Source organism: Cetorhinus maximus, chromosome 16 (genome assembly GCF_964194155.1).
Source record: "Cetorhinus maximus chromosome 16, sCetMax3.hap1.1, whole genome shotgun sequence".
NCBI classification, from domain to species: Eukaryota; Metazoa; Chordata; class Chondrichthyes; order Lamniformes; family Cetorhinidae; genus Cetorhinus; species Cetorhinus maximus.
Window position 1 is genome coordinate 101,002,576 of NC_135894.1, and position 25,851 is coordinate 101,028,426.

The following is a 25,851-nucleotide window of genomic DNA, read 5'->3' on the forward strand; positions in this document are numbered from 1 at the left end:
AGTTAGAAATAGTTGTCAAGAAGATCAGAGATTTAGGCTAGGACACTGGGATTATTTCATAAGAAAGTGCATGCAAGTTCTGCACTTCAGAAAGGATGTCAGGGCTGGGAAAGGGTGCAGAGGAGATTTATTAGAATGACTCCAGGAATGAGGGACTGCAATTATGTGAAGAGACCGGAGAGTTGGGGTTGTTCTACTTACAGCCGGTAACCCGAGGAGTCAGATGTAAGACAATTGGCAAAAGAACCAGCAGTGGAGATGGTTTCTTTTTTTACTCAGTGAGTTAAGATGATCTAGAATACGCTGCCTGAAAGGGCGGTGAAATAAGATTTAATAGTAACTTTCAGAGAGGGGTTAAATATATATTTAGTCATTTGGTAGTACAGAACTTGAGTATTGCTTAAAAAAGGGACATGTTGTTGAAGTTTTTCAACTTGCACTCATCAGGACAGCTCACAAGAATACCAAATCTAAACAGACCAACTATTTATACTGCATGAGAAGAGAGTGCTGATTGGTAGAGGACTCTGATCGGTAAAGGCATTTCCATGGAGAATGCACCAGGGAATCGTTAACTGCCAAGCTTTTGTTTATATTCAAATCAGGCTGCTCAACTCTGATCAAGTCATTGCCAAGGGGAATGAACCAGGGAACGACTATCCCACAAGCTTTTGTTTAGTTGAAAAAGGCACACTGCAGGCACATGCTCTTTCTGTCTGCAAAGGCCAGGGCCCTGTGTGTGAATATATGTGGTTTTTAGCATGCACAAGGGAGCCACACTGCAAGCTCGACTGGTAAACTTAAATTGGTTTTTAGCACACTCGGTATTGTTTAGCAAGTGCTGTCTAACCATGGAACCACATCAAATGTTGGTCACTATGTTCTGACTTTTGCAAGCATAGGCTGGTTGTATATAGTCAATACTTTGCCTGTTGTGAACAGCCGAAGTCATTGCGATGTATGGCCTACATACCAAGCATCACGCTGACACTGAAATTCATGTGTGGTAGTCACATCTTTTTGGCTTGATGACAGCATCCTGTTAGTGGGGAATACCACTCGCGTTGCTACTGCATAGTAGCAGCGTGAAACAGCTAGCTTCACCTGTTGCGCAAATTTTTGAGATACCTTACCCTTCCAGGGTAATCTGAGGTAGACTGGGCACTTCTCAGAGCCGAAAGTGACGGCCTTAGACCCATTCATGAGCTTGTGTGATATACGGCATGAAATCATCTAATCAGGGTAGCCATTATCACGCAGGGTAGCTCTGATGCTCCCTATTTCAGTATTAAGCTTGTTCGGTGAGCAAATGGCTCGGGCCCTATTTATGAGGTTACAGATAAGGCTAATCTTATATTGCGTGGAACTGTAGGAATCCCAACGCATGTGTTGACCACTGAAGGTAGGCTTGCAGTAGACAGTTGTAGAGAACCCATTGGCAGCTTTCTCAACTAGCACTTCGAGGAAAGGGAGCTCATTTGACTGATTCACCATTTCAAAGGTGAATTTGGGCACAGGGTGGAGCCCATTAAGGTGAGTAAAGAAATTCTTACACGCAGCTCCAGGTTCAAATATAGCAAAGGTATCTACGTATTGGAACCTTGCAAGGGGTAGAAGGTTAGGGGTCATTCCATTGAAAACCCGTTGAACATGGAAACTGACAAAGGTGTTAGTGAAAGCTGGGCCTAGAGGGGATCCCATGGCAACACCATTTATCTGGGTATACATATTGTCATTAAAATTGAACTCAACTGCGCTAGTTCTCCATTCTCCATGGCAATGCCTCTACCAATCAAAGTCCTCTTGCCAACCAATCAGCACTCTCTTCTCATACAGAATAAATTGTTCTTCCCTTTCGATTTGGTATTCTTGCGAATCTGTCCTGATGAGTGCAAGACGAAAAGCTTTGACAGCATGTCTCTTTTTCAGCAATATTTAAGGTATATATTTGAAAAGCAATTTTGAAGGATGATGGAGAAAGAGCTGTTGGCAGTGGGGTGGAGAATGGGACTAATTAGACTGGTCTTTCAAAGGCACAGCACAGGTACTGGGCTGAATGGTCTCCTTCTGTGTGTAAGGTTCAATGAGATGCTGCACTGGGGGGATGGTAAGCTGAGTTTATGGGATGGATGAGTTTAACGCACCAGAATATCTCCTTCATCTGAGCCCACCATGGGTTTTCACTTCTGGAAGACAGGAATAGTTTATAAAGCCTTCACCAGGGCAGGAAATGAGCTGAGGAAGTGGAATGTGCATCGTCCGTAGTCAGTGGCCAAACAGCCTCTGTACGTTTTGACCTTTTACTTCCCAATCCCGAATTTTTTTTAAAATGGTGTTTCAGAACAATCCCCATAGGACAGCTCAATATTAAGGAATGCATTTTTGAAAAAATTATTCCGATATCGAGATAATTTGCAGTGCGTATAGGTATTGAAAGGGCAACCATCGACTAACTGGCTTCATCACATGTTCACAGCACCTTCATTAAGTGTGGACTGGAGTTTAAAAAGAATGCAGTAAACTGTAGAAGCGAATAGACATTGCAGACTGGATCTACAGGTAGTAGATACTGAGCAGTAGTCAGGTCCCTTTGTGTTACTCTGTAATGTTCATTGTCACCTGAACATGCTGGGGTACAGTGTCTGTGTACCTGAATCATTTCGAAAGAAAATAAGTAAACTTTCACAACCTCTGGGCACAAGAAATGACTTTACAAACATATTTAAAGTGTAATGTTCCCATAAACAGTAATGGAATGCAGACTAACTCACTCCTGTTATTCTATATGCAACTCCCAGGACCACAGAACCACTCAATGAAACTCAAGCCTGTAGTGCACTCCTGGGTATCTGTTATTCTATATATAAATCACCCCGAACCCCTCGATTAGATTCCAGTCTGTAACTCACTCCCGGGTATCTGTTATTCTATATATAAATCACCCCGAACCCCTCGATTAGATTCCAGTCTGTAACTCACTCCCGGGTATCTGTTATTCTATATATAAATCACCCCGAACCCCTCGATTAGATTCCAGTCTGTAACTCACTCCTGGGTATCTGTTGTTTTATATATAAATCACCCCGAACCCCTCGATTAGATTCCAGTCTGTAACTCACTCCCGGGTATCTGTTATTCTATATATAAATCACCCCGAACCCCTCGATTAGATTCCAGTCTGTAACTCACTCCCGGGTATCTGTTATTCTATATATAAACCATCCTGAACCCCTCGATTAGATTCCAGTCTGTAACTCACTCCCGGGTATCTGTTGTTTTATATATAAACCACCCCGAACCCCTCGATTAGATTCCAGTCTGTAACTCACTCCCGGGTATCTGTTATTCTAGATATAAACCACCCCGAACCCCTCGATTAGATTCCAGTCTGTAACTCACTCCCGGGTATCTGTTGTTTTATATATAAATCACCCCGAACCCCTCGATTAGATTCCAGTCTGTAACTCACTCCTGGGTATCTGTTGTTTTATATATAAATCACCCCGAACACCTCGATTAGATTCCAGTCTGTAACTCACTCCCGGGTCTCTGTTATTCTATATATAAACCACCCCGAACCCCTCGATTAGATTCCAGTCTGTAACTCACTCCCGGGTATCTGTTATTCCATATACAAACCACCCCGAACCCCTCGATTAGATTCCAGTCTGTAACTCACTCCCGGGTATCTGTTATTCTATATATAAACCACCCCCGAACCCCTCAATTAGATTCCAGCCTGTAACTCACTCCCGGGTATCTGTTATTCTCTATATAAACCACCCCGAACCTCTCAATTAGATTCCAGTCTGTAACTCACTCCCGGGTCTCTGTTATTCTATATATAAACCACCCCGAACCCCTCGATTAGATTCCAGTCTGTAACTCACTCCCGGGTATCTGTTATTCTATATATAAACCCCCCCCGAACCCCTCGATTAGATTCCAGTCTGTAACTCACTCCCGGGTATCTGTTATTCTATATATAAACCCCCCCCGAACCCCTCGATTAGATTCCAGTCTGTAACTCACTCCCGGGTATCTGTTATTCTATATATAAACCACCCCGAACCCCTCGATTAGATTCCAGTCTGTAACTCACTCCCGGGTATCTGTTATTCTATATATAAACCACCCCGAACCCCTCGATTAGATTCCAGCCTGTAACTCACTCCCAGGTATCTGTTATTCTATATATAAACCACCCCGAACCCCTCGATTAGATTCCAGTCTGTAACTCACTCCCGGGTATCTGTTATTCTCTATGTAAACCACCCCGAACCCCTCGATTAGATTCCAGTCTGTAACTCACTCCCAGGTATCTGTTATTCTCTATGTAAACCACCCCGAACCCCTCGATTAGATTCCAGTCTGTAACTCACTCCCAGGTATCTGTTATTCTCTATGTAAACCACCCCGAACCCCTCGATTAGATTCCAGCCTGTAACTCACTCCCAGGTATCTGTTATTCTCTATGTAAACCACCCCGAACCCCTCGATTAGATTCCAGCCTGTAACTCACTCCCAGGTATCTGTTATTCTATATATAAACCACCCCGAACCCCTCGATTAGATTCCAGTCTGTAACTCACTCCCGGGTATCTGTTATTCTCTATGTAAACCACCCCGAACCCCTCGATTAGATTCCAGTCTGTAACTCACTCCCGGGTATCTGTTATTCTATATATAAACCACCCAGAACCCCTCGATTAGATTCCAGTCTGTAACTCACTCCCGGGTATCTGTTATTCTATACATAAACCACCCAGAACCCCTCGATTAGATTCCAGTCTGTAACTCACTCCCGGGTATCTGTTATTCTATATATAAACCACCCAGAACCCCTCGATTAGATTCCAGTCTGTAACTCACTCCCGGGTATCTGTTATTCTATATATAAACCACCCAGAACCCCCCGATTAGATTCCAGTCTGTAACTCACTCCCGGGTATCTGTTATTCTCTATGTAAACCACCCCGAACCCCTCGATTAGATTCCAGCCTGTAACTCACTCCCAGGTATCTGTTATTCTCTATGTAAACCACCCCGAACCCCTCGATTAGATTCCAGCCTGTAACTCACTCCCAGGTATCTGTTATTCTCTATGTAAACCACCCCGAACCCCTCGATTAGATTCCAGCCTGTAACTCACTCCCAGGTATCTGTTATTCTATATATAAACCCCCCCGAACCCCTCGATTAGATTCCAGTCTGTAACTCACTCCCGGGTATCTGTTATTCTCTATGTAAACCACCCAGAACCCCTCGATTAGATTCCAGTCTGTAACTCACTCCCGGGTATCTGTTATTCTATATATAAACCACCCCAAACCCCTCGATTAGATTCCAGTCTGTAACTCACTCCCGGGTATCTGTTATTCTATACATAAACCACCCCGAACCCCTCGATTAGATTCCAGTCTGTAACTCACTCCCGGGTCTCTGTTATTCTATATATAAACCACCCCGAACCCCTCGATTAGATTCCAGTCTGTAACTCACTCCCGGGTATCTGTTATTCTATATATAAACCACCCCGAACCCCTCGATTAGATTCCAGTCTGTAACTCACTCCCGGATATCTGTTATTCTATATATAAACCACCCCAAACCCCTCGATTAGATTCCAGTCTGTAACTCACTCCCGGGTATCTGTTATTCTATATATAAACCACCCCGAACCCCTCGATTAGATTCCAGTCTGTAACTCACTCCCGGGTATCTGTTATTCTATATATAAACCACCCCGCACCCCTCGATTAGATTCCAGTCTGTAACTCACTCCCGGGTATCTGTTATTCTATATATAAACCACCCGAACCCCTCGATTAGATTCCAGTCTGTAACTCACTCCCGGGTATCTGTTATTCTATATATAAACCACCCCAAACCCCTCGATTAGATTCCAGTCTGTAACTCACTCCCGGGTATCTGTTATTCTATATATAAACCACCCCAAACCCCTCGATTAGATTCCAGTCTGTAACTCACTCCCGGGTATCTGTTATTCTATATATAAATCACCCGAACCCCTCGATTAGATTCCAGTCTGTAACTCACTCCCGGGTATCTGTTATTCTATATATAAACCACCCCGAACCTCTCGATTAGATTCCAGTCTGTAACTCACTCCCGGGTATCTGTTATTCTATATATAAACCATCCCAAACCCCTCGATTAGATTCCAGTCTGTAACTCACTCCCGGGTATCTGTTATTCTATATATAAACCACCCCGAACACCTCGATTAGATTCCAGTCTGTAACTCACTGCTGGGTCTCTGTTATTCTATATATAAACCACCCCGAACCCCTCGATTAGATTCCAGTCTGTAACTCACTCCCAGGTATCTGTTATTCTCTATGTAAACCACCCCGAACCCCTCGATTAGATTCCAGTCTGTAACTCACTCCCGGGTATCTGTTATTCTATATATAAACCACCCCGAACCCCTCGATTAGATTCCAGTCTGTAACTCACTCCCGGGTATCTGTTATTCTCTATGTAAACCACCCCGAGCCCCTCGATTAGATTCCAGTCTGTAACTCACTCCCGGGTATCTGTTATTCTATATATAAACCACCCCGAACCCCTCGATTAGATTCCAGTCTGTAACTCACTCCCGGGTATCTGTTATTCTCTATGTAAACCACCCAGAACCCCTCGATTAGATTCCAGTCTGTAACTCACTCCCGGGTATCTGTTATTCTCTATGTAAACCACCCAGAACCCCTCGATTAGATTCCAGTCTGTAACTCACTCCCGGGTATCTGTTATTCTCTATGTAAACCACCCAGAACCCCTCGATTAGATTCCAGTCTGTAACTCACTCCCGGGTATCTGTTATTCTCTATGTAAACCACCCAGAACCCCTCGATTAGATTCCAATCTGTAACTCACTCCCGGGTATCTGTTATTCTATATATAAACCACCCTGAACCCCTCGATTAGATTCCAGTCTGTAACTCACTCCCGGGTATCTGTTATTCTCTATGTAAACCACCCCGAACCCCTCGATTAGATTCCAGTCTGTAACTCACTCCCGGGTATCTGTTATTCTATATATAAACCACCCCAAACCCCTCGATTAGATTCCAGTCTGTAACTCACTCCCGGGTATCTGTTATTCTATATATAAACCACCCCAAACCCCTCGATTAGATTCCAGTCTGTAACTCACTCCCGGGTATCTGTTATTCTATATATAAACCACCCAGAACCCCTCGATTAGATTCCAGTCTGTAACTCACTCCCGGGTATCTGTTATTCTCTATGTAAACCCCCCGAACCCCTCGATTAGATTCCAGTCTGTAACTCACTCCCGGGTATCTGTTATTCTCTATATAAACCCCCCGAACCCCTCGATTAGATTCCAGTCTGTAACTCACTCCCGGGTATCTGTTATTCTATATATAAACCACCCCGAACCCCTCGATTAGATTCCAGTCTGTAACTCACTCCCGGGTATCTGTTATTCTATATATAAACCACCCCGAACCCCTCGATTAGATTCCAGTCTGTAACTCACTCCCGGGTATCTGTTATTCTATATATAAACCACCCCGAACCCCTCGATTAGATTCCAGTCTGTAACTCACTCCCGGGTATCTGTTATTCTCTATGTAAACCACCCCGAACCCCTCGATTAGATTCCAGTCTGTAACTCACTCCCGGGTCTCTGTTATTCTCTATGTAAACCACCCCGAACCCCTCGATTAGATTCCAGTCTGTAACTCACTCCCGGGTATCTGTTATTCTATATATAAACCACCCCGAACCCCTCGATTAGATTCCAGTCTGTAACTCACTGCTGGGTCTCTGTTATTCTATATATAAACCACCCCGAACCCCTCGATTAGATTCCAGTCTGTAACTCACTCCCGGGTATCTGTTATTCTCTATGTAAACCACCCCGAACCCCTCGATTAGATTCCAGTCTGTAACTCACTCCCGGGTATGTATTATTCTCTATGTAAACATGCAAAATGTTAATTTGCTTCCCCTCAGACGCTGAAAAATGGGATGTGGATTTTACTCTGATTTCAGAACTCAGGAATTATCTACAAATAAAACCGGTTCATAACTTAAATCTCCCAGTCACAGCCCACCACCCTCACACCCCACCACCCTCACACCACCCCCACCCTCACATCCCCACCCTCACACCCCACCACCCTCACACCACCCCCACCCTCACATCCCCACCCTCACACCCCACCACCCTCACACCACCCCCACCCTCACATCCCCACCCTCACAGCCCATCGCCCCCCACCCTCACAGCCCAACACCCCCCAACCTCACAGCCCACCACCCCCCAACCCCCACCCCAACAAACCACCTCGCCCTACCCTCACACCCCCCACCCTCACAGCCCAACACCCCCCAACCTCACAGCCCACCAGCCCCCACCCACCACCCCCCAACCCCCACCCCAACAAACCACCTCCCCCCACCCTCACACCCCCCACCCTCAGAGCCCACCTCGCCCCACCCTCACACCCCCCACCCTCACAGCCCATCGCCCCCCACCCTCAAAGCCCAACACCCCCCACCCTCACAGCCCAGCACCACCCCACCCTCACAGCACCACCCCCACCCTCCAACCCCCACACCCTCACAGCCCACCACCCCCACCCTCCCAGCCCACCCCCCAATCCTCACACCTCCCCCCCAGCCTCACACCTCCCCCCACCCTCCCAGCCCACCCTCACACCCCCCCACCCTCACACCTCCCCCCACCCTCACACCCCCTCACCCTCACACCCCCCCACCCTCACAGCCCCCCACCCTCACACCTCCCCCCACCCTCACACCTCCCCCCACCCTCACACCTCCCCCCACCCTCACACCTCCCCCCACCCTCACACCTCCCCCCATCCTCACACCCCCCCCACCATCATACCTCCCCCCAACCTCATACCTCCCCCCACCCTCACAGCCCCACCCCCACCCTCACACCTCCCCCTGCCCTCACACCCCCCCACCCTCGCACCGCCTAACACTCATGGCCCCCACCCTCACACCCCCCCCACCCTCATACCTCCCCCCACCCTCACACACCCTCACCCTCACACCCCCCACCCTCACACCCCCCACCCTCACACACCCCACCCTCACAGCCCACCCCCCCACCCTCACACCTCCCCCCACCCTCACACCCCCCCACCCTCACACCTCCCCCCACCCTCACAGCCCACCCTCACACCTCCCCCCACCCTCACACCTCCCTCCTCACACCTCCCCCCACCCTCACACCTCCCCCACCCTCACACCCCCACCCCCACCCCTCCCCCCACCCTCACACCTCCCCCCACCCTCACACCTCCCCCCACCCTCACACACCCTCACACACCCTCACACCTCCCCCCACCCTCACATCCCCCCACCCTCACACCTCCCCCCACCCTCACACCTCCCCCCCCTCACACCTCCCCCCCACCCTCACACACCCTCACCCTCACACCTCCCCCTGCCCTCACACCCCCCCACCCTCGCACCGCCTAACACTCATGGCCCCCACCCTCACGCACCCCCCCCCCCCCCCCACCCCCACCCCCACCCCCTCACCCCCTCCACCTGCAATTATATAGATTTACTGGACAACAATTTGCAATTATATAGCAGCTTTACAGGAGAATGATCAAAATGTGACATCGAGTAAGATCAGGTGACATTAGGACAGATGGCCAGGGGCTTGGGTACAGAGATTGGTTTTAGAAAGCGTCTGAAGGGGGGAGAGGGGGGGTGGAGAGGTTTAGGGAAGGAACTCCCTGGGCCCCAGGCAGCTCTATGTAGACAAACTCTGGCAGCCGTTGCCTCTACATTCAGGGAGTTCTCTCAGCTTGGCTCTGTTGGACTGTGTACATCAGCAAGTGGCTCAGAGATGGTTACTGCTTTGTAACCAATTCTCACACGTTGCTACACGTCCTACTTTTAACAAGCTTAATTAAAATAATTTACGTTACAGATGAAAAGAAAGCTCTCTGGAGAGATCACAATGAGCTTCCCCGAGACCTCGACTGAAGAATAGAAGTTAATCAACTTGTGGATTTTAATTTCTTACAAATTAATATATGGAGGAGAGCGTTCTCTCACTGCCCATTGATAGGGACACCGTACGTGTGTTCAGAAGGTCACAATTTGCTTCAGAAGTAGAAGACCTTTCAGCCCATGTTATTTCACCCATCCAGAATACCCCCCTCGTAACCCAGACCCCTGAACACTGAGCATCAGTCTTGAGGCTTTTCAATGCTCTCTGCAGGGGTTCAATCTCACTGTCATTTCTCCCCGACCAGGACAATACAGCGTTCAAGGCAAAACCACCAACCCTGAGCTCAGGCCAAAGATTGGATTATCTCACATGATATGTGTAGTAATTGGATTCCTTGTCCCTTGCTCCTGTCAATCAACCAGCCATGGGAGGGGCTTCCAGTAGAAAGATGGCGACAAGCGTGTAAGCATCGTAACATGCGTCCTCGATAAAAGTTAAGTTTATCTGCACTAAACCAGCTCCTCCTTCAAGTTATTACAACACGACAATATAATGCGACAGGAGTTAACACTCGCTTTATGTACCATTTGGGCCCCCCAAAGACTCACGTGATGGTCGAAAATGTCTTCATTTCTCCTTCTCACTTTTCCTCTCAATACTTGCCTTCACATTCTTTCTGAGCCCTACAGGGTTAATGAATAAGTTAGACTGTGACTCGTCGCCTGACAAGCAGAGGGTCGTGAGTTCAAGTCCCACGTCTGAGACTTGAGCCAGCGATACAGATGGCCACCCCCGTTGCTGTCCTGAGGGGGTGCTGCACTGTTGGAGTGATCGTCTTTTGAATTGGACGTTAAACAGAAGCCCTGTCTGCTCTCTCAAAGGGGCTGAAAAAGATCCCATGACATTATTTCAAAGAACAGTAGGGGACCTTTCCCTAGTGTCCTGGGGCCAAAATTTATGATTCAGCGAAGTTCATTAAAAACAGATTATCTGATCATCTTTGCTGTTTGCGGGAGCTTACTGTGCACAAATTGGCTGTTGCATTTCCTACATTTATGACAGTGACTACGCTTCATTGTCTGTTAATCTCTCTGCAATGTCTCAAAGTCATCTAGAAATGCAATTCTTTCTGTTGGCCCATCCAGAATTGCCCAGGTCTTAACTCACACCAAGTCCTGTGCTCACTGGCTTACACCTCCAATTCGAAAATTCTCACTGCTGTATTTAAATCCCTCCATGGACATGCCCGTCCCTCTCTCTATAACCTCTGCAGCTCCTACACCCCTCCCTATCTCTATAACCTCCTCCAGGCCGTACAACCCTCCCTATCTCTGTAATCTCCTCCAGCCCCTGCAACACTCCCCATCTGTTATCCTCCAGCCCCTACAACACTCCCTACCTCTGTAAAGTCCTCCAGCCCCTACAACACTCCCTCTCCCTGTAATCTCCTCCAGCCCAACAACAGCTCCCTCTCTCCATTACCTCCTCCAGCCCCCTACAACCCTCCTTATCTCTGTAACCTCCTTCAGCCCCTACACCCCTCCCTATCTCTGTAACCTCCTCCAGCCCCTACAACCCTCCCTGTCTCTGTAACCTCCTCCAGCTCCTACAACCCTCCCTATCTCTGTAACCTCCTCCAGCCCCTACACCCCTCCCTATCTCTGTAACCTCCTCCAGCCACTACAACACTTCTTATCTCTGTAACCTCCTCCACCCACTACAACCCTCCTTATCTCTGTAACTTCCTCCAGCCCCTACAACCTTCCCTATCTCTGTAACCTCCTCCAGCTCCTACAACCCTCCCTATCTCTGTAACCTCCTCCAGCCCCTACACCCCTCCCTATCTCTGTAACCTCCTCCAGCCACTACAACACTCCTTATCTCTGTAACCTCCTCCACCCACTACAACCTTCCTTATCTCTGTAACCTCCTCCAGCCCCTATAACCCTTCTTATCCCTGTAACCTCCTCCAGCCACTACAACACTCCTCTCTCAGTAATCTCCTCCAGCCCCTACAAACTTCCCTCGCCCTATAACCTCCTCCAACCCCACAACCCTCTGAAAGTTCTGCACTCCTCTGTTCTTGCCTTCTGTTCATTTCCCACTCCCTTAGCCTCATCATTGGAGGCCATGCTTGAGGGAGATGGCAGTGTTATTACAGGTTTGGGGCAATTAAACTGGGAACCTGATGCTTCCACTCAGTGGGTTCAATTGCATGCAATCGCTCATCAGTGATGGAGGTGTTATGATCCCAGCTGGGGTTATCACTGGAAAGGCCAGATCCCAGGGTGGAACCCGGCTTGATAGATCCTAACTTTTAGTTGTTTGTTTAGATACTGAACAGAGTCACAGGAGTCAGCTAATGTACTTTTAACAAAAGAATAAAACATTTATTCAACAAGAAAAGATGAACTATAATACAATACTCCTTCACCTCCACAACTATACCTTTACAGATATATACATATTCGTATTGATAACACAAGTTGTAAAAGCTATCTGATACTCTAATGTTCACAGTAAGTAAACAGTCCATGTAAACCAATAAACGCCCTGTGGTCAGACACGCCTCACTCTGAAACCAAGTGACAGATGCCACCTCAATCAGATGCTATGGATCCCTCATCAACTCCTCCCTGATGCTTGTCACACCATGAGCTAACCAGTCTCACTGAACTCCGTCTTTCACACGAAGGTTTCCAATCTCCACTCTCGAAGAAGCCACTTTGGAATCTTCTTCAAAACAATGTTTTCTCTCAGATGCCTTCCACGAGGGTCCAACTCCAGGGTTTCAAACTCTCCTTCCTCTCTCCTGGATCGCCAAGTGCACTCAAGCTTCCTTTCGTGCACTCTGTCTTAAATGCTCAGCTACCAACAGAACATCACTGCTTCACATGCCCATGATAAACAGTTACAGACCTTCGGCTGTCTCCTTGGATCTTCTGGCTTCTCACAAACCTCTATTGCTTTAAATCCTCACCCTGCAGCTTCTCCCTTGGAGCCTTTCTCTGCTCTTCGTGCTTCACTTAACTTTCTCTCTGGACCACTGTTGCTGGCCAACAGCACAGTTTTTTTCCCACCATGTTAGCTTTAACTCCCCTTCAAGAGTCATCAAACCTCATCAAAATGCAGGCATCTTAGTGAAACTAAAACTCAGGTTTCATCCTTTTAACCCACAAATACAGAAATACAAATTAAACTGAAACTTAAAGATATATCTTATTCCTAACACACCCAAGTACACCTATAACTTATTTAAACTACATCTATTTCCTGAAAGAGGGAAGTGTTGCCTATACAATCAGGGTGGGGTGAAAAGGCCAGCTTTTTATTAAGCATGACCCACAGTCATGATGGCTGGATCATCTTGACCGAGACGCTCCCTCCCCATCCATCTGCAGTGATGTCAGCTCCTAGGAGACTAAATAGATTTTTAAAAAAACAAGGGCAAACAGGGAGAAACATCTGGAAACTTCCTCTCTCTGAACCCATCAGATAACCAAACCCAAGAGATGGTATCCTAGTGGTAATATTCCTGATAATCCAGAGGCCTGAACTAATCCTCGGGAGACACTGGTTCAAATCACATTGTGGCAGTGGGGTTTTAACCGCGCCAGTTAATAAATCTGGCATTAAGTGTAAGCTTCGTTAATTCATTCTTGAAATGATTGGGTTATCGCAAAAGCCCATCTGGTTCACTCATGTCTTTTAGGAAGGGAAATCTGCCATCCTTACCTGGTCACACCTACAAACGATCGCCATTCCTTCACTGTCGCTGGGTCAAAATCCTGGAACTCCCTCCCTAACAGCGCTGCGGGTGTACCTACACCACATGGAGTGCAGCGGTTCAACAAGGCAGCTCACCACCACTTTCTCAAGGGGCAATTAGGGATGGGCAATAAATGCTGGCCCAGCCAGCGACGCCCACATCCCATAAATGAATTTTAAAAAGTGGTTGTAAAGGGCTTCTGAGGTCATGAATGGTGCTGTTCCAATGCAAATCCTTTGTTACCCTCTCAATTATGGGTGAGCAACAAAGTCTGGGACTTGCCAGCAACGCCCACATTCCAAGATCAAATGAATGAACAGATTGCGCAAACAGTGAGTTACACACAAGACAGGCCATGGGGTCTACACTGGAGTTTGTGTTTCCACGGGATCCTCCTCCCTCACAAGTGTTATCTATAAAGACACTTAGCCTGTGTCAGACACAAGCTCTGCTTTCGTCAGAAACTGCTGAAGCTCTGCTTTGAAGTCAGAGCATCTGCACCCAACATAGCAGCAGACAGCACATTGCACAGGCTCACTCCTCTGGGAAAATCCCTCTAGGAGGGAGGAGATGACATTTAAAGCAATTTTATTCCCACAGAAAGAATAAAATATGGCCCTTTGTCAATAAGAATTGTAAGCCATGTGAAAGCCGGAGGATTAATGAATAAATCCTGCTGATCCTTAAATGGCCCCATCGCTATCTGAAAGTGGGCTGCCATTGTGGCATGAAATGAGAAGATGCTGATATCTCAGGGAGCAGGGGTGGGGGGGAGCGGTCTATACACTGGGTTAAAAAGAATCATTCAGCTCCCATCCCAAATTGAGGCTTATCACTGAAATGGGATTTCACTTCACCAAAACACTAATTGAAAAGCAGGGTCCCAGATTACTTCACGGCTGAATTACTAGGGCAGAAATCTGCCAAGGGAGAATAGATGGGATTCAGAGTCTGGAGCTGTATTGCAGACAGTGTCGTGTCTAACAGGGTCCTGTTTAACAGTGTCCTGCTTTTTTTTAATGTTCGTTCACGGGACGTGGGCTTCGCTGGCTGGGCCAGCATTTATTGCCCATCCATAATTTCCCTTGAGAAGGTGGTGGTGAGCTGCCTTCTTGAACCGCTGCAATCCCTGTGGTACACCCACAGTGCTGTTAGGGAGGGAGTTCCAGGATTTTGACCCAGAGACAGTGAAGGAACAGCGATATATTTCCAAGTCAGGATGATGAGTGGCTTGAAGGGGAACTTCCAGGTGGTGGTGTTCCCATGCATCTGCTGCCCTTGTCCTTCTAGATGGTAGAGGTTGTGGAAGGTGCTATCGAAGGAGCCTTGGTGAGTTGCTGCAGTGCATCTTGTAGAAAGTACACACTGCTGCTATTGTGTGTCAGTGGTGGAGGGAGTGAATGTTTAAGGTGGTGAATGGGGTGCCAATAAAGTGGACTGCTTTGTCCTAGATGCCGTTAAGCTTCTTGAGTTTTGTTGGAGTTGCATTCATCCAGGCAAGTGGAGAGAATTCTATCATGTTCCTGTGCCTTGTAGATGGTGGACAGGTTTGGGGAGTCAGATGGTGAGTTACTCTCTTCAGAATTCAGAGCCCCTGATCTTCTCTTGTAGCCACAGTATTTATATGGCCGGTCCAGTTCAGTTTCTGGTCAATGGTGATCCCCAGGATGTTGATAGTGAGGGATTCAGTGATGGCAATGCCATTGAAGATCAAGGGACAATGGTTATATTCTCTATTGATGGAGATGGTCATTACCTGGCACTTGTGTGGCACGGATGTTACTTGCCACTTGTCAGCCCAAACCTGGATACTGTCCAGGTCTTGTTGCATTTGGACATGGACTGCTTCAGTATCTGAGGAGTCACGAATGGTGCTGAACATTGTGCAATCATCAGCGAACATCCCCACTTCTGACCTTATGATGGAAGGAAGGTCATTGATGAAGCAGCTGAAGATGATGGGGCCTAGGACACTACCCTGAGGAACCTCTGCGGTGATGTCCTTGGGCCAAGGTGGCTGATCTCCAACAACCACAACCATCTTCCTTTGTGCTAGGTATGACTCCAGCCAGCGGAGAGCTTAGCCCCCGATTCCCATTGACTCCAATTCTTTAGGGCTCCTTGATGCCACACTCAGTCAAATGCTGCCTTGATGTCAAGGGCAGTCACTCTCACCTCACTTCTTGAGTCCAGCTCTTTTGTCCATGTTAGGACCAAGACTGTAATGATGTCAAGAACTGAGTGTCCCTGGTAGAAGTCAAACTGAGCATCAGCGAGCAGGTTATTGCTGAGCAAGTTCCACTTGATAGTACTGTTAACAGCACCTTCCATTACTTTACTGATGATCGAGAGTAGACTGATGGGGAGGTAATTGGCCGGGTTGGATTTGTCGGTTTTTTGTGTACAGGACATACCTGGGCAATTTTCCACATAGCTGGGTAGATGCCAGTGTTGTAGCTGTACTGGAACAGCTTGGCTAGGGGTGCGACAAGTTCTGGAGCACAAGCCTTCAGTACTATTGCCAGAATATTGTCAGGACCCATAGCCTTTGCAGTATCCAGTGCCAACAGCCGTTTCTTGATATCATGTAAAGTGAATCAAATTCGCTGAAGACTGGCACTTTTAACCGCATCCTGTCTAATAGTGTCCTGTTTGACCGGGACCCATTTAACAGCATCTTGTTTAACAGCATCCTGTTTAACAGCATCCTGTTTAATAGCGTCCCGTTTAAAAGCATCCCATTTAACTGCGTCCTGTTTAACAGCATCCTGCCTAATAGCGTCCTGTTTAACAGTGTCCTGTTTAAAAATGTCCTGTTTAACAGTGTCCCATTTAACAGCATCCCGTTTAACCACATCCTGTTTAACGGCGTCCCATTTAACAGTTTCCTTTCTAATAGCGTCCTGTCAAACAGCGTCCTGTCCCATTTAACTGCGTCCTGGCAAACAGCGTTCTCTTTAGCAACGTCCCGTTAAACAGCATCCTCTTTAACCGCATCCTTTTTAACAGCAACCCATTTAATAGGGTCCCATTTAATTTCATCCCATTTAACAGTGTCCTGTTTAACCACATCCTGTTTAATAGTCAGAATTGGAGCTGCTCCAAGCTAAAGAGCAGCAGGATAGCAGCACTGAGTAACAAACATTCATCTCTCTCCCTCTCACTCTATCCCTCTGTCTCCCTCATTCTCACTCTCTCTTCCCCTCTCCCTCTCACTCTATCACTCTCTATCAATTTTCTTTTCTTTTATTCACTCTTCATTTATCTTTCTTTCTCATTTCTCTCTTTATTCCTTACCCTGTCTCTTTGTCACTGCCTCCTTGTTCACCTCCACTCTGTCTGTACCTCTGCACCTGCCCCATTTCTCTCTCCCAACTCTCTCTCCTCCCACCCCATCTCCCCCTTCCCCTCCACCTCTCTCCCCCTCTTTGTCTCTCTCTCTCTCTCTTTCTCTCTCTCTATTCTCCATTTTACTGTCCCTCCCCACCCATCTCTCTCTCCCTCACCTCCTTGCCCCATCTCTCTCTCTCCCCCTCCCCATCTCTCTCTCCCTCTCCTCCATCTGGCTCTTTCACGCCCACCTCTTTCTCTCTCACAGCCTCCCCATGATCTGTCTCTCCCTCCCTGTCTCTCTCGCTGTCCCTTACAGAATTGGAGAATTGTTACAGCGCAGAAGGGGGCCATTCAGCCCATCGTGTCTGCACCAGCTTCCTGAATGAGCAATTCACTCAGTGCCCTTCTCCTGCCTTCTCCTCATAACGCTGCACATTCTTCCTCTTCAAATAACAGTCTAATTCCCTTCCGAATACCTCAATTGAATCTGGAATGCTCTGCCTCTGACACACTCTCATGAAGAGCATTCCAGACGTGGCTCCACTGGTCGACTTTCCGCCTAGTGCATTGAGCCAAGTTTGAAGTGTGTGCCTCCAGTCTCCTAGCCTCAAGCCTCTTTGAGATCAGCGAGAGTGGATGGTGCAGGACGAAAGCATCTGGCAACTGTCTGGGAATCCTGTGCCCAGCTGAAGAAATATCTTTTTAGTGGTTGTACATTGTACACTGATGGAGTGGAAGTCCTCGTGATTGATGAATGCCCCTGGGTGAGCAGGAGGTGTTTTAATTGCCATGTCTGTTCAGTCGATGACTCCCTGGATCTGAGGGGACCCAGGCAACCCTACAAACGCTGAGTGCCCGCTCTTTCTGATTGGCTTCGTCACATGTGAGGCTGGTATAAATATCAGCCCTGGCAGATATCACATCAGTCACCTGTCTTTACAATTATGGGTTGCTGATGGAGAGTTCTGGATGTTTCTGGCAGAAGTCCTGGGAGAATCCAGAGAATAGACAGCGGTAGTTCCTTTGGCAATCACTGGTACAGCCAATTCCATCAGGCATTCAGCTATTCTTCCAGGGAGTTGCAGTTATCTGTCAGTATGCAGGAACTCACCAAAGCTCCTTCGACAGCACCTTCCAAACCCACGACCACTACCGCCTAGAAGGACAAGGGCAGCAGATAGATGGGGACACCACCAGCTGGAAGTTCCCCTCCAAGCCTACACCCTAGGGGCTGCAGCGGTTTAAGAAGGCAGCTCACCACCACCTTCTCAAGGGCAATTAGGGATGGTCAATAAATGCTGGTCCAGCCAGCGAAGCCCACATCCCGTAAATGAGTAGAAAGGAAACTGAGCATCCTGAAGCACAGCTGTTCTGACCAATCGAGGACTGCTCACCCTGTGCCTCCTGAGAAATGTTCCTCCCTCACTCTCTCTTTAATGCTCCCTCCTTTCTGGTGCTGTTCCCCCTGCCCTCTCCACTCTCCCGCCCTGCCCTCCCTGGACCTCCCCCGGCCCTCTCCACTGCCTCACCCTACCCTCCCGAATTCCCCACACTGCCCACCCTACCCCTCCCCCTGCCCTCCGTGCCTCTCCCCCCCACCCTACCCCCACCATCTCTGCCTTGAGTCCCCTCTTGCCCCCCTCGGCCCCTCTCCCTGTCCTCCATGCCTCTTCCCCGCACCCCCCCCAACCCCACCATCTCTGCTTTGAGTCCCCTCATGCCCCCCTCGGCCACTCCCCCTGCCCTCTCTGCTGCTGTTGCCGCCGTTGATGATGATGATGATGATGTAGATCAAACTGTTTCTTATTTGTGATTCAATCTCAGGCGGCCAGGCCACCGCACATCCTGTCATTATTCAGAAAACCCCCAAAATGCAGGAGGTAAGCTCTCTGCAAAGGTATCATGATCAAACGCACTAGGTAAGAAAGGAGCAGTGAGGGTTGAGTGTTTATTGCAGTATTTCCATGAGATTGAATCAGCCTCCTGATCTGTTGCTGTGTTCTTGCCTCACTTTCACTGCTGAGTTCCAGACACCTCGGGAACAGTGGATGCGATGTTAAATTTTAAACTGTGTTGAAATATCACTGCAATTGAGCAATTAGCATGTGTTAATAAGCAGCCAGCCTCTCCTGAGGGGCTTACAGCCTAATGCGCACAAGTTAAATGCAGAGGTTGGTGGGTTGGAAATGGCATTTTTTTCCTCTTTTAACCCCTCCCCAGTCCTGGGTAAAACTTGCCCCCCCTCCCCCCTTCAGCCTCTGATTGGACGGCTTGAATATTAGTCAAACAGCCCTTCCCGCCCCTCTCCCTCTCTCCAATTTTTGAATTAATAAGCGAAAGTATGTCAGGAAAATGAGAAACGGCCACCCTATTTTTTTTAACCCTCCATATGACTTGTCCTCCTGGGTTCTTGCTCACTGCAGTGTCCTGAAGATCCAGCTTCAGATCCTGGAGAGTCCCAGCCAACCCTGGAAAGGTTGTTGACCGCGCCCCCCCCATCTCCAAGACCTTTGTTGTTGGTCTCGTTGGGAGCAGCACGAAGCCGCGGCTGGGAGCTGGAACCTCTCCACCCTCACTCACTCACTTTTCCAGAACCACTTGATCCAATTCAGGGTTGCAGGGAGTCAGAGCCTATCCCAACAGGCAATGGGCACTAGGCAGAGTACACTCAGGATGGGATGCCAGTCCATCACAGGGCACACACTCACACACATTGAGGGGCAATTCACTGTAGCCAATCCACCTAACCAGCATGTCTTTGGAGCACCTGGAGGAAACCCAAGCAGACACAGGGGGAACGTGCAAACCCCACACAGACCAGGTGCCCGAGGTCAGGATGGAAGCCGGGTCCCTGGAGCTGTGAGGCCCCCTCTCCATTCTACTCTGGGCAAAGTCACAAACATCGAGGCCTTTCATCGTGCTGGGCTCAAGAGCCTGGAGACCACCCTCCTGAAAATTCAGCTTCAATGGATAGAACATGTCTCCTGCCTGGATGACTGCAAAATCCCCAGGCAGATCAACTGTCTCAGGGCAAACAACATCGAGGTGCTCAATACAAAGATACAAGGACACCTTAAACAACAGCCTTACAAACTTCTGCATTGCAGACAACCTCTTTTGAAAAAACACTGCAACCTACTGGCCCATGTGGAGGCTGAGACTGAAATTCAGTTCAGCATAATTCGGGGGCCATCCACACCAAACTCACAACCTCCAACGTACCCAGAGGAAGGCCAGAGGTGGTGCAGCTACAGAAGTTCCCCCAAGCACCAACTACGACAACATGAACAGCCAGCTCTGTGGGCATCCATGCCAATCTCACAAAGGACTCTCCAGTCATGAGAGGACCCACAGAAGACAATGAAGTCACTTACAGCTTAGACATACTCGAGGACTCCACCACTATACAAATGCATTAAGCTCAATCACGACAGCATCAGGTAAAACCACAAGCTAAAATGTGCACCCCCAGTAATGCAACAAGAACAACAAGGGTTCCAACAATGACATGGTGAGGAATTTTTCATATTTTCAAACTTGCATTTATATATCACCTTTGACATAGTAAAATGTCCCAGAGTGCTTCACAGGAGCATTACCAGATAGAAATTTGACACTGAGCCACATCAGGAGACGTTAGAGCAGGTGATCAATTGCTTGGCCAAAGAGATAGGTTTAAAGAAACTTCTTAAAGAAGGAGAGAGGGGGAGGCAGGCGGAGAGGTTTAGGGAGGGAATTCCAGAGCTTAGGGCCTTGGCAACTGGAGGCACGGCCACCAATGGTGGAGTGACTAAAATCAGGGATGCACGAGGCCAGAATTGGAGGAGCACAGACACCTCGAAGGGCTGTAGCAGGAGGAGGTTACAGAGATAGTGAGGGGCGAGGCCGTGGAGGGATTTGAGAAGAAGGATGAGAATTTTAAAAAGGTGCTTTTGTTGGACTGTGAGTCAGTGTCACTCTTCATAATAACTCATTGGATGTGAAGTGTTTTGGTGTGTCTCTGAGATGTGATGAAATGATCACATCAATTTGCACCTTTCATTCTTTCACAGATAGTTTTCAAACCCACTGAGTTAATGAACCACTTTTCTAATGCAGCTGGTTTCAACTAAACAGCAAAAATAATCAGCGTTATCCTCAGCAGAATGACTGAAGGAGGTCAGGGTGCAGGTGTATCTCTCAATTTAACTCCAATTTGGTGAGATGCTGCAGCACAGAAATGAGTAGGTCATTCAGCACATACCCAGCTGATATCTGCGATGGCTGGGGTGGGGTTACTTTACAATGAAAGGTTGGACAGGCTGGGCCTGGAGTTTAGAAGAATGAGAGGTGATCTTATTGAAAGATATAAGATCCTGGGGAGACTTGAGAAGGCGGATGCTGAGAGGATGTTTCTCCTTATTGGAGAGACTAGAATCAGGGAACACAGTTTACAAGTAAGGCTTCTCCCATTTAAGACAGAGATAAGGAGAATTTTTTTCTCTCAGATGGTCGTGAGTCTTTGGAACTCTCTTTCCCAGGGTGCGATGGAGGCAGGGTCAATGAGTATTCTTAAGGCAGAGGTAGATAGATTCTTGACTAACAAGGGGGTCAAAGGTCATCAGGGGTAGGTGGAAATGTGGTGTTGAGGCCACAATCAGATCAGCCATGATCTTATTAAATGGCGGGTCAAGCTCAAGGGGCCAAGTGGCCTACTCCTGCTCGTAATACATATGTTCACAGCAATGGAAATGGCCCTGTATCAATCCCAAACTAACCCCACTGCCCCACTCTCTCCCCATAGCCCTACATCATCCATACCTTGAATGACTTTCTGCAGTTTTTAAAAAGTTGCAATGATGTTTCCTTCAACTGTTTCCCTTGATTCAGTCTACACTCTAATAGCGTTCTGCAGTGACCACTGACTGCATTGTCCAGCCAAACCCCAAAGCCCATCTCACCCTAAACGATGACCACAAACTCTATACTGACCATTGACATTCACTTGCCAACCTTTGTCCCTGGGGGCCACTGATTCCATCTATAGCCAATGACCCCTGACCAATGGCTGACCAATGGTCAATCCACGCATTACTGACCACACATTGACACTGATTCCATCCACTACCCTCCGCCAGCTAACCACTCCCTGTATCTGCTGACCCCACCCACAACCAATGATTCCGTTCGCTGACCCGTGACTCCATCTGTGCACCACTCACCTCGCTGACTGTCCAGAGTTAGCAGCCCAGTTGCAGTCTCAATAAACACATTCTCCCACTCACAGCCCAGATCACTTTTTCTCCCCGTCCTCCCTTGCTTCACACCCATCACCCCAGCCAGTTCCAGCTTGCCTCTGTCTATTTCTTTCTTATACCCTTTTTCCTTCCGTCTTTCTCTGACCCTCCAGTCCTGCAGTCTCTTTTCCTCCCTTAATACTGGACACATTCTCTCCTTCACACTACACCTCCCCCTCATCCCCCGCACCCCCAACAACTCTCAGCACCTCTCTGTACCCAGCCCTACTGTGGTCCCAGGTCTCACCCTCACAGCTCCTACAGTACATTCCCAAACCATTAGCAGTGACACAAACTCACTCCACCCAACAGTGAATAATAAGCATTAGCAAAAATATTCATTAATGTAAAATAAATCCAACAAGATATTAGAATTGATATCAATAAGCAGAATGATGAATAATCCCCATCAATATTAATAAATAGCCATTAACACAGAGCAGTGAATAGTGAAAATTCCATCTCCGACTGGTAATGCTGCAACATTTTAACATCTGGCTCCACTGCACTATGCACAATTATGATTAATAAACTCATTCGATACACCAAATATGAAAATTAATTGTTAAGGAATGTAGAAAAATTGGAAAATCTGGTGCAGCTAAAAAATCCATAATTAGACAGGATTGGGTGGATATCAGACTGATGGATGGAGACAGATGAAATGCTGATTAATAAACAGTGCAGCGTATAGTGAGCTGGTGAGTGAATCAGACTCTGCGCAGGGTATCACTCCAAATATTTCTCCTTCCCTCACGGGGTTCATGTTGGATTGAGCCTCTGTACATTTACACTCCCCAATGATATCTCTATGTGTAGTATTTCATCAGTAAAGCTGGCAAGTTATAAATTCCCCTCTTCACCAGCAGTGTCTGGGCAATGTGGCTGGATAAGTGCTCTCTGCCTAATATACTCCCTCTGCACACACACACACAGACACACACACACATGAAAACACAGAGACAGAGACAAACAAACACAAACACACACGAACACAGACATACAAACACACAAAAACACAGGCACACAGTCACAAGCAAACACACACGCACAAACACACATGAACACAAGCACACAGACACACAAACACACACACACGAGCACGCAGACAGGCACAAACACACACGCACAAACACACATGCACAAACACACACAAACACAAGCACACAGACACACAAACACACACGAGCACGCAGGCAGGCACAAACATACACACCCACACACACACAGACACATATAGTAACACACAAGTGCACACACATGCACAGACACACACAAATACACAGACAGACACCCACACACACACAGGCATACACACACACTCTCTCCCAGCACAATCACACACACACACACACACACAGTCTTCCCAACACTCTCTCAGTCTCTGCCTTTCTCTGGGTTAACCTCCTCCTAAACTGCCCTCCTTAACTCAGTGACCTAGTGATTCATTTTCCCCGCAGATCCGCAGCTCAGTGTTCATTTCCTCTTTTCATTCCGACACAATAATCACTGGATGTGGCCAGATATCAACTTTCTTGGGAGCCCACAACAGGGACTTAAAAATCCAAAAGCAGAATGCAAATGAAACAAGTCTAAGAGAAGTGTTGTTAATGTACTTGCTGCAACAGAGCCTGCATTTCACCAGTCTGTGCATGGTTTATAGAGGGACTGGGTACCTGAAGAATGAGACAGATCAAGTAACAAGCAGACCAGGACCAGACTAGCGGTGGTCCCAGAAGAATTTAGTTTATAAATTATGCAGCTCACACACACACACACACACACATCCTTTTGGTTTAACAAACGTGTTTCACAATTAACAGGTTTTAAACAGGCAGAAGCAATTCAATGTTTTTCCATATATAAGCAGTCTAATTCATAAACTCTGGAATAAACCCCGGCAGATTTTCCCGAACACCCGCCCAGAGATTTGCAGTTATACCTGGAATATAGAGGGGGGAGGGGATGGAAGTATAGATATCATTGATAAACATTCCTGACTCCCACCGTGTAAAAAAAAATCACATTCAGTTCCTGCACTGATCCAGATAAATAGCCCCATAGCTACACAAACCATCTAATCAGACTTTTAAGAAGCATATTACTGTTGTCAGACAGATTTATGGACAATGTCTTTTTTGGGGGGCAATGCAGTTTTAAGACTGTTTTGGCCCCGTTGGAAGATCGCACTCTCCTGTTGACAGTGCTTAAATCTGTGGGGTTTTTTTTACAAACTCTCGGATGTGGAGAGACGTGGATTGAGCACCAGAAATCCTGCCGGCTCGGGAAGGGCACCTGTGAATTACTGAGGCAGCCCTTGCAACACGAGTTCAGGAATGCACGGCACACACGCACAGACACAGACACCCACCCACATACACACACACACAGAGACACCCACACACACACACACCCACACACAGAGAAACACACACACACACAGACAGACACACCCACACACACACCCACAGACACACACAGAGACACACACACAGACACAGACACAGACACACAGAGACACACACACAGACACACAGAGACACACACAGAGACAGACACAGACACACACACACACACACAGAGACAGACACAGACACACACACACCCACACACACAGACACAGACATACACACAGAGACACAGACATACACACACACCCCCACACACAGACACAGACATACACACACACCCACACACACAGACACAGACATACACACACACCCACACACACAGACACAGACATACACACACACCCACACACACAGACACAGACACACACACAGACACACACAGAGACAGACACACACACACACAGACACACACAGAGACAGACACAGACACACACACAGACACAGACATACACACACACAGACACACACACAGAGACACACACACACACACACAGACACACACAGAGACAGACACAGACACACACACACAGACACAGACATACACACACACAGACACACACACAGAGACACACACAAGACACTTTTCAAATGAACCCAGGGAACAATGCTCACCTTGGACACATCCAAAAAAAAACTAAATTTACAGGTAGGCACTTACCAAATCGGCGTCAGTTCAGACAGTTGCGACCTGGTCCATTGCAGTCACCCGAGTGGCTCTGGGTGGTTGTTTAAAGCTCCGGTCTGTAACTTTTATGCAGCATGTTGCGATAAAGCCGCGATCTCTGCACCCAAGAAGCAGACAGCGGGATCTCTGCACCGGGAGGGTGGAGAGGAGGCTGGCATGGAGTATTGGGGAGGGGGTGGGGGTGGAAATGGAGCCCTCAGTGCCAGGAGAAGGGGGCTGTCAGACACAGCAGCTCCCGGTCAATTGCAGCACCGAGCCTGACACATCAACCCGCTCCCGCACTCTTCCCAGAGATTGCGCACAGCAGCTGGGAGTCCCTGCAGGGTCCTAAAGAGAACCTTCCCCACCTCCTCCTCCACTCTGCACAACTCATCTCTCAGAAA

General features: G+C 47.8%; 1 protein-coding gene across 3 annotated transcripts in view; it reads right to left on the bottom strand.

The window, feature by feature from the left end:
- The window catches only part of robo1 (roundabout, axon guidance receptor, homolog 1 (Drosophila)), a 663,637-nt gene extending 638,181 nt beyond the window's left edge, over window positions 1-25,456 (bottom strand). For all 3 annotated transcript variants that reach the window (XM_078560414.1, XM_078560413.1, XM_078560412.1), the window contains exon 1: window positions 25,442-25,456. The gene's annotated coding sequence lies outside the window, so the exon portion shown is untranslated. The remainder of the gene's footprint in view (window positions 1-25,441) is intronic.
- Window positions 25,457-25,851: the final 395 nt, after the last annotated feature.